The sequence below is a fragment of the Sciurus vulgaris genome (genome assembly GCF_902686455.1).
Source record: "Sciurus vulgaris genome assembly, chromosome: 2".
NCBI classification, from domain to species: Eukaryota; Metazoa; Chordata; class Mammalia; order Rodentia; family Sciuridae; genus Sciurus; species Sciurus vulgaris.
In genome coordinates this window covers 9,410,163-9,422,863 of record NC_136462.1, presented here as the reverse complement: position 1 = coordinate 9,422,863, position 12,701 = coordinate 9,410,163, and positions in this window count along the sequence as shown.

Below are 12,701 nucleotides of genomic sequence, written 5' to 3'. Positions count from 1 at the left end.
AAATCTATTTCTCTTGGTTCTAGAGGCTGGGAAGTCGAGATCAAGACACTGGGAGATTTGCCGTCTGATGAGGACCTGATTCCTATTCCTAACCGGCGCATTCTCCCTGCGTCTTCTCGTGGTAGGAGGGCCAAGGCGGCTCTCTGGGGCCTCTTGTAAAAGGGCGTTAATCCCACTCTAATGCTCCCACAGGTCCTACTGGACGCCACTCCCTGGGGCCAGCATTTCAACATGTGAATCTGGGGGGCACTGGCTGCAGGTCTTTTCCTGGTCTCAGGGAGGCTGCTGAGCAGTCTGCATGGAACCCTGGCCTTAACCACAGGCTCCTTTGAGCCTGGCGTGGTGAGAGAGCTCACCTGACGTGCTCACAGATGATCCCTGCCTTTCTGCTGCCACCACAAACCCCTGGAAACTAATGCTTCCCCAAATTCCAGCTTCACGAAGGCCCCATTCATCTTGTGTCTGTTGACGTCGGCTGGCTTGTTTTCCACCAGGGCAGCCATGGTGGGGGCTCCCTGGGGACCGATGTTTTATTTTCCTCTGGCAATGTGTCCTCCCTTCTTGTCCCCATCCTAGGAGCCTGGCAAAAAACCTGCGTTGGTGGGATGTCTATCAGATCTCGGGCGCGGTTTGGCCTCGCTTGGCTATTCGTCTCTGGGGCACCAGTGAAATCAATTAAACGAGGTCAGAGCTGTGCTGGCTAAATGTGTTGCCACTACTTTTCTAAATTTCACCTTATTGGAAGAAGTTGCAAGGGTGTCGATGATCACTGGATCTCAATTATGTATCAACACTAGATACATGCGCTCATCCCTCTGAGCACATCCCCCTGAGCACAGAAAAAAAAATCGGGGGAACACATCTGAATACTAGTGGTTATCTCAGTGGGGCTTTGGATTATTTTATTTGCTTTTTATTTTTATTTGCTTTTTTGGATTATTTTATTTGCTTCTGTAGAACTTTCTGTACTTTTCAAATTTTCCAAGTAGGCTATTATCGCTTCGACTCTCTGCAGGAAAGAGATGTGATTCTCAGAGATGAACTGAGGGGTGTTTAGAGAAGTGACTGCCCGTGGGGTCCAGGGCTGGGTCACAGTTTGGGTCCTGCTGGCTGGAGGGTGTGCAGAAACCAGCCCCGTCTCCGTGGGCTGCTGACGCAGGCCGCAGGTCGCAGGTCGGGCAACGTCCCTAGGTTCTGCCTCATGATTGTTTCTTTGCCTTCTCTCTGGAGTCCAAGCTGTGGGAAGCAGCACCCTCTCTCTGAAAATGTTGACAAAAGAAAGAGAAAGCTCTGGCGATTCCTGCATTGCCAGTAAACGCACCAAGATGATTTCTGGTGTTCTGTGGGCTGAGTTAGGGGTGGGGGGGAGGAGGCTCGCTCCTTCCAGTGCCAAGAAGAAAGAGCTTGATGTTCCGCAAACAGCCTGATAACTACCGAGGAGGCAGCGGGAGACAGTGGCACACTGGTGACCGGCAATAGCAGGAAGCTGTCAGCACCCTTGGACCTGAATTCAGTGCTGGAGGTGAACAGGGAACAAGAGCTGTGGCCTTGGGTAGGGAAGCCCAGTGGCCGCCAAACCAACGACCATCTGATCCTCCAATGACAGGTCCCTTTAACAGAACTCAATCAGCGCCAGCGCACACGGAGGCCTTGGTAACACAATCAAATGCTCAGCCTCCTTGCGTCCCAGGCGGCAGAAGAAAGCAGAGTGCATGTGGGGAGAGAGGTCAACCGGTATAAGCCAGGACTGGGATTCTGTGCTGAAAGTGGGGGCTCACATAAAAACAGCTCGGCGCACTCGCCGTGAGACACATCACCCAAGACATTCATCCAGCCAGGATCCTGGGTAGCCCTGGGCTCAGCCCTGGGAGCGTGGAGGTGCCATCAGACATGATGGGTACTTTTGAGGAGTCACAGGTTCCATGGGGGAAGGACATGTAACTAACAACTAAAACACATGTCCCTGGTGGCACAGGGTGACCTTAACCAGGTGCATTTGGGCAACCCACTTCCCTCTCTGCTGTTCAGGAGCCCCATCTGTAGAGGGAACCCTAATTCTGGGCCCAGAGCCACCATGCACCCAATAATACCCAATTCCTTGTCCTACAAAAGCAAAAAGCTCACTCAGCCTGTTGACGAATGTTCATGTACCATTACACACTCACTTGACTCTGATTTGTTGCAGTCCACACTGTTTTGAGGGTGGCTTCACAGGGGCGGGTCACAGGTCTGTGCTAACTTGCACTGTATGTCCACGTATGCACTTCTGTATACGTGGACATACACGGGAGCACACACATTCTCCTTCCTTCTCCTGTCTCCTCCTACACTTGGCCAACGTGAAATGTGTCTTCCCACAAATGTAGAGAAGGCTGGGCTGTCCCGGCTTTCCTGCATCAACTGAAGACATGCTTGTGATGAATTCTGAAGGACCCAACGTATCCTAAATCATAAAGAAATCCAATTTAAGCTTCTACACACAGCTCAAAGTCTGCTTTTCAGCTACACTTTGCCACCTCTATTGTGCCTCGTGGTAGGTTTTGCACGAAGAAATGAGAAGCCAAGTGTTGGGGTTTGCGTCAGGCGGATAGCGACTGATCCTTCTTGTTGCTTTTCACAGAGAAATGCTCCTTTGAGTTCTTCATTTTCACTTTCTTTGTGGGTATGTGTTTAATATCTAGTAAATAGCACTTCAGTCCAAGAGGAGAGACCAATTGCTGTCTTTTATTCATTTTCACTGATATTGTGGGTCTAGAACTCCAGAGAGTGAGCAAAGAGTTCCGTGCTTTTTAGTGGCATGTGCTTCATCTTAGTGGACAGACACTTTTCTGTTTCAACTACATCTTTTAAAGACTGGTTTTGGGGCAGTTGGGGTGGGGAACTTTGTCTAGGAGAAGACTTTCATCAGGAAAGCAGCAATCATTCCTGAATTCCTGGTGTAAAGTGGTTCTTTTGGGAAAAAGTTAAAGTCCTCATGTTGAAATAATTGAAGATTCACATGTAATATGGAGAAATGCCACATATAATTTATCTAGTTTCCTAAAAAGGTCACATCTTGCAAAATCATGGTAGAATATCACAACTGGGTTTTGGACACAATCTTCAGGATTTGGTTCTATGCATGTGTATATTTGGTGTATGTGTTGGGTATTCTTTGGGGGGTGTGTGTTGCATGTGTGTGTTGGGTGTGCATATCACGTGTATGTGTTGGGTGTGTGTATCATGTGTGGGTAGCAGGTGTGTGTTGGGTTTGTGTATTCGGTTCTATGTAACTTCGTAGCATGCATGGATCTGGGTACCCACCACTGTAGTCAGGTCTAGAACAAACTCTATAACCACAAAGATCTTGTATTGTCCTCTATGGCCACACCAATCCCACCGCCCCCTGCCCTTTTGCACTCCTACTGCTTGGTAACCACTGATCTCTCCTTCATTTCTATCATTCTATTATTTTGAGAATGTGATATAAATGGAATCACAGACCTTTTGGAATTGGTTCCAGCACAATTCCCTGGAGAGTCATCAGGGTTGTTACATGTATCCAAAGTCCACTCCACTTGATCACTGAAGTATTTCATGATGTCAGTGTAGCACAGTTTACTTAGTCATTCACCCACTTAAGGTGTATTAGTCAGGGTTCTCTAGAGGAACAGAATCAACATGGAGCATGATTATAAAAAAGGGATTTATTATATTAGCTTACATGACCAGAAGCTGGATAACCCCACAATGGCCACCTGCAGTTGGGGAGCTGGAAGAACTAGCAGCTGAGCAGTCCAAGACACAGAAGCCCCAGAACAAGAGGGATCAACAGTGCTATCCTAGTTCGAGATCAAGGATTCTGGAAACTACCTGGAGAATCACTGGCAGAGCCTTTTTGGAATAGTGAAGAAGTGAGAGTTTAATATCCTCAGATGATTGAAGTAGTAATCAAGAACCTGTTCAAGAAGAGCCAAGGTTGCATCTGCATCTGATCCCTTGTTCTTCCAGCTTTTATTCCATCTCATTGGGTTAGGGAGGGGCCCCACATCAGTTCCTATCCCACATGCCAATCATTCCTAGACACACCCTCATTGACACACCCAGAGGCCTCTTAATCATCTGCATCTCTTAATCCAATCAAGCTGACAATTCAAATTAACCATTACAGGACTAAGAGTTATTTTTGACTGTATATATATATATATGTATATATATATATACAGGTTGTTCATTTCTGTGGGACAAGTACCCCAGAGTGCCATTGCTGCATTCTGTGGTCATTGCATATTGAAGTTTATAAGAATTTGGCGAACTATTTTCCAGAATTACTATATCATTTTACAGTGCAACCAGCAATGTATGAATGATAGTTTCTCCATGTTCTTCCCAGCATTTGGTGTTGTTGCTGTTTTTTATTTTAGCCTTTCAGGTAGATGGGTAGTGATATCTTAGTATGGCATTAACTTACATTTCCTTGACAGCTATGGATATTGAACATCTTTAGGTGCTTATTTGACATCTGCATATCCTCTTTGGTGAAATGTCTATTCACCTTTCATCCATTTTCTAACTGGATTTTTTTTGCATGTTTATACTGTTGAATATTGAGAGTTCTTTGTATATTTTAGATATACATAGTTATTAGGTATGTGATTTGAAAATATTTTCTCCAACCTATAGCTTGTGTTTTGTCCTCTTAATGTGGGTCTTTTACAGAGCAAAAGCTTATAATTTGATGAGGCATCAAATTATATAATAAATTATGATCAGCTTTTCCTTTTATGAATCATTTTTTCCCTGGCAATTCTAAGAACTCTTTGCCTGCCCCAGATCCTAACAAGAGTTCCTTTCCTAGCTACTGGAAGATTTTATGACCCCACATTTCACCTTGGTGTCCATAATCCATTTTGAGTTGATTTCCCTGAGCCGTGAGTTTAGATTGTGGCTTATTTTCTTCTAGCCATGGAAGTCCGGTTGTTTCAACATCTGCTGAAAGGCTGTCCTCCCACCAAATTGTTGGAGGGATCCCAACACCGATTCACCTTTCTCGAGGGTGTGTGAGTACTGCAGGGCCTGTGCCTTTGCCCGTGAACTTTGTGTTGTCTGTCTAAGGGTCCTGCAGGGGTGCTTCCTTCCACACGAGGAAGGGGCCCCTCAGCTGTCTGGAGGCCGACCACCTGGGCAGCATTGCTGCACCAGGGAGGGTGCTCAGTGTTGGCCTCGGGGCCCCTAAAACACATTGAAAGTTTCAGGGACATGTCTACCAACCTTCTCTGTTTGCTGCACTGAAATTAGCAACTCGTAAGAAACTGGCTTAGAGCTGAGTGTCCCCCAGACTACCTGCGTCTGCCTGCAACTGCCCCCAGGGAGCAGCGCACCTCACTCCCCTGACACTTGAGGTCTGACTCAGACCCACCACCAGGCCAGAAGGGCATTCTCCTGAGGCGCAGGGGAGACCAGACCATGGCAGAGCAGCAGGGGGTCAGGGTCCACTGCCAACAGCTCCACTCTCCGGGCTCTGTGCAGGGATGAAGGGTCCTCTAGCTCTTCCCACAGAAGGACAACAGTTGATGGAGGGACAGAGCTGTCTGGAGTCGTTTTGTGAAACTCTGGAACGTGGCTTCCAGGTCTGCTCCCACCTGGTCCTGGGGAGCCATGTGCCAATCCAGTCTTCCAAAAGAGCAGGAGTGGGCCGGACGGGACCTGATTGCCGCGATGCGTTGAGCCTCAGTTCGGTGAAGGAAGGATCCCGTGTGTGAAGAGCAGCCGGGGGGCTGTGTGATGGAGCCCCTTCCTCCCCACCCAACCCCACCAAATCCTTTCAGAGCCCCAGCGAGACAGAGGCGTCTCCTGTGAAGTGAAAAACAATATGGCAGGTCACACCTGTTTTAGGCAAATGGAATATTTCTTTTCCACACGAGGCTCTCACACGAGTGACGCGTGCGTTCCCATCTGCGACGGGAAGCTAAGCTCACCCAACCTTGCAAGGCCCCTCCATGTACATCCTGGAAAATGATGACAGAGCTGTTCAAGTGCTCTGCGCAGGCTCAGACCAGAGCTGCCCGCGCTGAGGCTCGGCCGTCTCTCGGCCGGGGTGGCCCGAACGTGTGTGGGCCGTGGTGTGCAGACCATGCCCGGCAGCAGCGCAGCTGTGTGGTGCTCGACTCTTCCCTGGAGGCGGTCGTGTCCTTCAAGTAGCAGGGTTGGGGACCCTTGGCTCAGTGGTCACAGCCTGGCTCTCAGCAGTTGAGACAAGATGGTGGTCTCCAGCTGTTCCGCAGTGCCGTCCCTTCTTCAGTGACCACAGCAACATCATGGTCTCAGATGGCTCCTCAGTGGCCGTGCCAAGCTTGTGGTCTCAGGCTATTCCTCAGTGGCTCCACCAATGTCACAATCCCAGGCTGTCCTTCAGGGGCCAGCCAAGGTCGCAGCCTCAGGCTACTCCTCAGTGACCATGCTAAGGTCATTTCTCAGTATTTATGCCAAGGTCACAATCTTAGGCTGTTTCTCAAATTCTAAAGCTGATCCTCAGTGGTCAAGTTCCCTGGGCCATGTTTTCTGTTGGTTCACAGGTCAAGTCGGGGTCATGGTCTCAGGTGGCTTCTCTTACGGTCTGCCAAGGCCAGCTGCTTGTGATAAGAGAGAAGCTGACCATTTACTGGAAAATCCTGGGCAGATGAACAGAGCAGGACACAGAGGCAACACCCAGGACCATGACTCAAGTTGAAAGACTGGCATCACACGAGGGTCACCCCTGGGTGTGGACTCCTAGTGCTGGCCCAGAGAAGGGCTTTAGTTAATCACGTGGGTCCCTCCCAAGGGGACACTACTTCTGTTTTTGTTTCCTATGGCTGTCCTAACAAATGACCAAACTGGGTGACTTAAAACAACAGAAATGTACTCTGATAATTCTGGAGACCAGAAATCTGACCTCTATTCCACGACCCTCTCCTGTCTTCTGATGGTGGTGGGGAATCCTAATGCTTCCTGGCTATGGCCGGTAAGTCCAATCTCTCTCTCTCTGTCTTCACATGGCCTTTCCCTCTGCATTCTTTTTTGTAAGTATACTTGTTATTGGGTCACCTGACTGCAGGATGATCTCAGCTCAAGATCCTTAATTACTTCCACTAGATCAAAGATCACCTTCACTGCTTCCAGGTGGACATGTCTTTTGGAAGGCTACCATTCAGCCCACTACCATCTCCAACATGAGGCTCTGTTGGCCACCTGGCTTCCTTCGGCCAACGTGTTACAAGTAAGAGTGACACACAGCTCTTCTGAGCAAAGCTTCTGCCACCTTTGTGTCATCCTGCTGGGTTCTCTTTTCTCATTAGGAGCACAGGATTTCCCAGCAGGGACGCATTCATTGATCCAGAATGAAGAAATGTACCCAGAGCTAAGTCAAAGATGCCACAGACAACAAGCGATAAGCACAACCTACCTTTGCTGATGTAAGTCCCAGAGGCTGGGGGATGCATTTACACAATAGAATCTAGCAGAGGCGAACTCAGTGTGTGCGCAGTGAATTTACGAGGTACATGTTGGAGAGTCCCACAGAGTCCTGTGAAGGGCCTAGGTAGTGCCTCCTGTTCAGACTTGGTCTAACTTTTCCTTCTCAGAGCATCTGCCTTCAAAGTCCTGGTGTCCACTGAGACATGACTTCCTCTAACTTCCCTCTTACTGCTTCTCTACTCCAATAAAGAAAGTGTGTGGGTGTTTCTTTTTTAAAAAAAAAGAAGAGCAAAATAACTATATAAGACCAAAGTGAGTAAGGAATAAAGTTCTGGAATGTGACAGGGACACATTCCTATGGCTTCTGAGTTTGCCACTGGTAGCTTCTTTCTGTCCCAACATGGCTATGCATTTTCTCCTCCGTTCATTCAGTTAAGCAGTGGTCCCTGTCCGTGTGGTGGGAATGGGTTCTTCTGTCTCATATGCAAACTTATTCTATTTCACACATTAACCTGCACTGACCCACACTGACCTCTCTCTGTCCTACATTTCTATGCCTTGGCCCATGCTCCTGTCACCTCTAACTTCTCCCACTTCCGGAGCCTCCTGACAGGTTTCCCTGCTCCTGATACCCACTAGCACGCCTGAAGCATTTTCAGAATGAACACATGGGCCAGGCTTCATGCCAGAACCCGTAGCCTTATATTCTCGTAGAGGACACAAACACTGAATGTCAATACGCAGGTGGGCTAATTTCAGATTATAAAGAAAGGAAGCAAATGAGGGGTGGGGATGGAAAGGGAGGGGCTGCTCTAGCTCAGGATCAGGAGACTCCTCCATGGAGGTGACATGTGAGTGGAGAAGAGAAGGGAGTGTGGGACTCAGCCGGGGACAGCACTGGAGGATAAGAGCCATGTGGAGCGAGTGGGTCATTAGGAGGAGCTTCCAGCCACCTGAAGGGCAGAGTGTTTGCGAGCTGCTGTGTGGTGCTCGGCGGCGCCCTTCCCGTGATCTCTGTCTAGAAGTTTGGCTCTGGGACCATCAGACTTACATTTTGGGTCACTGCTAAGAACAACTGTCTTTTCGTTGCCCAGCACAGGAACACTGTTCTGGTTTTGGGAAATCCCAGAACAGGAGGCTGGCATCTGTGTGGATATTTTATTTTGGTTTTCATCCATCCTCCCTGCTGGACTGAAGTGAGGCCTTGGGTACATTTCTACTGGTTGCTGTCCCTGTCCCCTGGTGTGCTTCACCATATCTTATTCAGGGAACATGCTCAGTAAACACTGTTGAATGAATGAATAATGGAAGGAAGGAAGGAAGGAAGGAAGGAAGGAAGGGAGGGAGGGAGGGAGGGAGGGAGGGTGGAAGGAAGGGAGGGAGGGAGGAAAGAAGGAAAGGAGGAAGGAAGGAGGGAGGGAGGGAAGGAGAAAAGGGAGGGAGGAAGGAAGGAAGGAAGGAAGGAAGGAAGGAAGGAAGGAAGGAAGGGAGGGAGGGAGGGAGGGAGGGAGGGAGGGAGGGAGGAAGGAAGGGAGGGAGGAAAGAAGGAAAGGAGGAAAGAAGGAGGGAGGGAGGGAAGGAGAAAAGGAGGGAGGAAGGAAGGAAGGAAGGAAGGAAGGAAGGAAGGAAGGAAGGAAGGGAGGAAGGAAGGAAGGGAGGAAGGAAGGAAAGGAGGAAGGAAGGAAAGAAGGGAGGAAGGAAGGAAAGGAGGAAGGAAGGAAGGGAGGAAGGAAGGAAAGGAGGAAGGAAGGAAGGAAGGAAAGGAGGAAGGGAGGAAGGAAGGAAAGGAGGAAGGAAGGAAGGAAGGAAAGGAGGAAGGGAGGAAGGAAGGAAAGGAGGAAGGGAGGAAGGAAGGAAATGAGGAAGGAAGGAAGGAAGGGAGGAAGGAAGGAAAGAAGGAAGGAAGGAAGGAAGGAAGGAAGGGAGGGAGGGAGGGAGGGAGGGAGGAAGGAAGGAAGGGAGGGAGGAAAGAAGGAAAGGAGGAAGGAAGGAGGGAGGGAGGGAAGGAGAAAAGGGAGGGAGGAAGGAAGGAAGGAAGGAAGGAAGGAAGGAAGGAAGGGAGGAAGGAAGGAAAGGAGGAAGGAAGGAAGGAAGGAAGGAAGGAAGGAAGGAAGGAAGGAAGGAAGGGAGGGAGGAAGGAAGGAAAGGAGGAAGGAAGGAAGGAAGGGAGGAAGGAAGGAAAGGAGGAAGGAAGGAAGGAAGGAAAGGAGGAAGGGAGGAAGGAAGGAAGGGAGGAAGGAAGGAAAGGAGGAAGGAAGGAAAGAAGGAAGGAAGGAAGGAAGGAAGGAAGGAAGGAAGGAAGGAAGGGAGGGAGGGAGGGAGGAAGGAAGGAAGGGAGGGAGGAAGGAAGGAAGGGAGGGAGGGAGGGAGGGAGGAAGGAAGGAAGGGAGGGAGGAAAGAAGGAAAGGAGGAAGGAAGGAGGGAGGGAGGGAAGGAGGAAAAGGGAGGGAGGAAGGAAGGAAGGAAGGGAGGAAGGACGGAAAGGAGGAAGGAAGGAAGGAAGGGAGGAAGGAAGGAGGAAAGGAGGAAGGAAGGAAGGAAGGAAAGGAGGAAGGGAGGAAGGAAGGAAGGAAGGGAGGGAGGGAGGGAGGGAGGGAGGGAGGGTGGAAGGAAGGAAGGGAGGGAGGAAAGAAGGAAAGGAGGAAGGAAGGAGGGAGGGAGGGAAGGAGAAAAGGGAGGGAGGAAGGAGGGAAGAAAGGAAGGAAGGAAGGGAGGAAGGAAGGAAGGAAAGAAGGAAGGAAGGAGGAAGGGAGGAAGGAAGGAAGGAAAGGAGGAAGGAAGGAAATGAGGAAGGAAGGAAGGAAGGGAGGAAGGAAGGAAGGGAGGAAGGAAGGAAAGGAGGAAGGAAGGAAAGAAGGAAGGAAAGAAGGAAGGAAGGAAGGAAGGAAGGAAGGAAGGAAGGAAGGAAGGAAGGGAGGGAGGGAGGGAGGGAGGGAGGGAGGGAGGGAGGGAGGAAGGAAGGAAGGGAGGGAGGAAAGAAGGAAAGGAGGAAGGAAGGAGGGAGGGAGGGAAGGAGAAAAGGGAGGGAGGAAGGAGGGAAGAAAGGAAGGAAGGAAGGGAGGAAGGAAGGAAAGGAGGAAGGAAGGAAAGAAGGAAGGAAGGAAGGAAGGGAGGAAGGAAGGAAGGAAAGGAGGAAGGAAGGAAGGAAGGAAGGAAGGAAGGAAGGAAGGAAGGAAGGAAGGAAGGAAGGGAGGGAGGGAGGAAGGAAGGAAAGGAGGAAGGAAGGAAGGAAGGAAGGGAGGAAGGAAGGAAATGAGGAAGGAAGGAAGGAAGGAAGGAAGGAAGGAAGGAAGGAAGGAAGGGAGGGAGGGAGGAAGGAAGGGAGGGAGGGAGGAAGGAGCGGATGTGGCTGAGTCCCAGACTTTCTGGCTGGTGCAGCAACGCTGCCCACGGTGGACCTCTGGGGTGTGGGTCTCCTCCCAGTGCACACAGCTCCTTCCATGTTTTCCTTCTCTCATGGTCACTGGCCCCTTCTCTGAACCAGGCTGTGTTGGAGCAGCTGTGAATGCAGTGACATGGAGGTGAGGCGGCGGTGGGTGAGGCACCCCAGGGACACCATTCTGGTATCTGAGCACTGGCCATTGCAGACACACTGCCAGCCTTCAGGAAACTCACAGTCTGGGGAAGCCAACACTGACAATATAATGTCAACAGTGATGATATTATACAGGTATGAGGACCGGCCATAGGAGCTCAAAGGAGGAAACCCTCGCACCACGTGGAGGGCCAGGGAAAGGCCTGCATGGACACACACAAATGCATCTGGTGTTATGGCTTAGGCGCGGTGTCCCCTGAAAGCTCACGTGTGAGCCAATGCAAGGAGGTTTAGAGGAGAAATGATTGGGTCATAGCCTTGACCTACTCCTGATGGGATTAACGGAGTGGTAACTGGAGGCGGGTGGGGTGTGGCTGGAGGAAGTGGCTCACTGGGGGCGTGGCTGGGGGTATAGACTCTGCACCTGGAGAATGGAGTCTCTCTCTGCTTCCTGGTCATCATGTGAGCTGCTTCCCTCTGCCACGCTCTTCCCCCATGAAGGAGCTGGCTGTCTATGGACCGAGACCCCTGAAACCGTGAGTCCTTAAATAGATTTCTCCTCCTCTACAGTTGTTCTGGTCCAGTCTTTAAGTCACAGCAGCAAAAACATGACTGAAACTCTGGCGAGGAACATTGGAGATGGTGCTCAGGCAGGAGTCGCTTGTGAAACGTGCGGAGAGTGTGACGCAGGCTGAGTTTCGGTCACAGCAAGTGGTTTGTCTGAATCCCAGCCTACACTGGGGACAGGATAATGACAGGAGTGTCCTACACTGACGAGGTGCTTAGAAAATTTTGGCTGAGTTCAATTAAATGACACTCCAGGCTTCTCTAAACTTGACATTTCTCTTTAGTATATGAGTGATTTTTACTTTTTAACAATTTAAATTTGTTAACAAACTAAATGTGTGAAATCTAGTCAGTTTGGCTCTTACTGGAATTGAAAGTAAATGGGGTCACAGTGTTTTCCTCTGGAAGAGAAGGGAACAGAACACAAAGATGGCGAATGGTTGCCATCACTGGACAATCATCATGGTGGACAATCACTGGAGGCAAGACCTGGTCCTGGGGATTTTCCTTTGGTGGCCTGGTGCTCCACCTGTATGTGGACAATGTCAGAGCTGTTGGGCCATCTTTTGAGGGTGAGAACCTTTGGAAATGTTGCTGAGTTTTCCTGAAATGCTTTATCATTAATGAAGAGGTTTGTGTGCAACTTCGTGGATCTAAGGTGAAATAAAGAGGAAGGCATGCCTGTCTAAAGAAGGAACAAGACATCAAAGCAGATTCCCAGATGTAGTCTGAGGGAAAGGAATCTGTTTTCAGGAAGAGGACCTCACAGAGTTTTCACATAAAGATATAAAGTGAGTAGTGATTTGGTAAGTAGTTTGAGAAATTGGAATTTGGGTCTCAGCCCTAACAGGGACAATACAAGCTAGGACCAGTAACTTCTCTACTATGGGCCTCCGTGTTTACCTATGAAAAATGAGAATAATTAGAATCTGCCTCAAAAGGTTATTGTTTGCACAAAACTCACTTTATCACATTGCTCACCAGAGTGTCTAGAATAGTCACTCTCTGCAAATATTAGCTGCTCTTGTTATTCATGCGATTATTATAGAGGACCCAGACTATCCCCAGTTCGAAATGGCCTCACAGTTGAAAGATGTCGTAATTAAAGAAAGTTAGAGCTCTTGGTCAAACCCAGGCGATTGTGAGAACTTGGAGTGATTGGCTG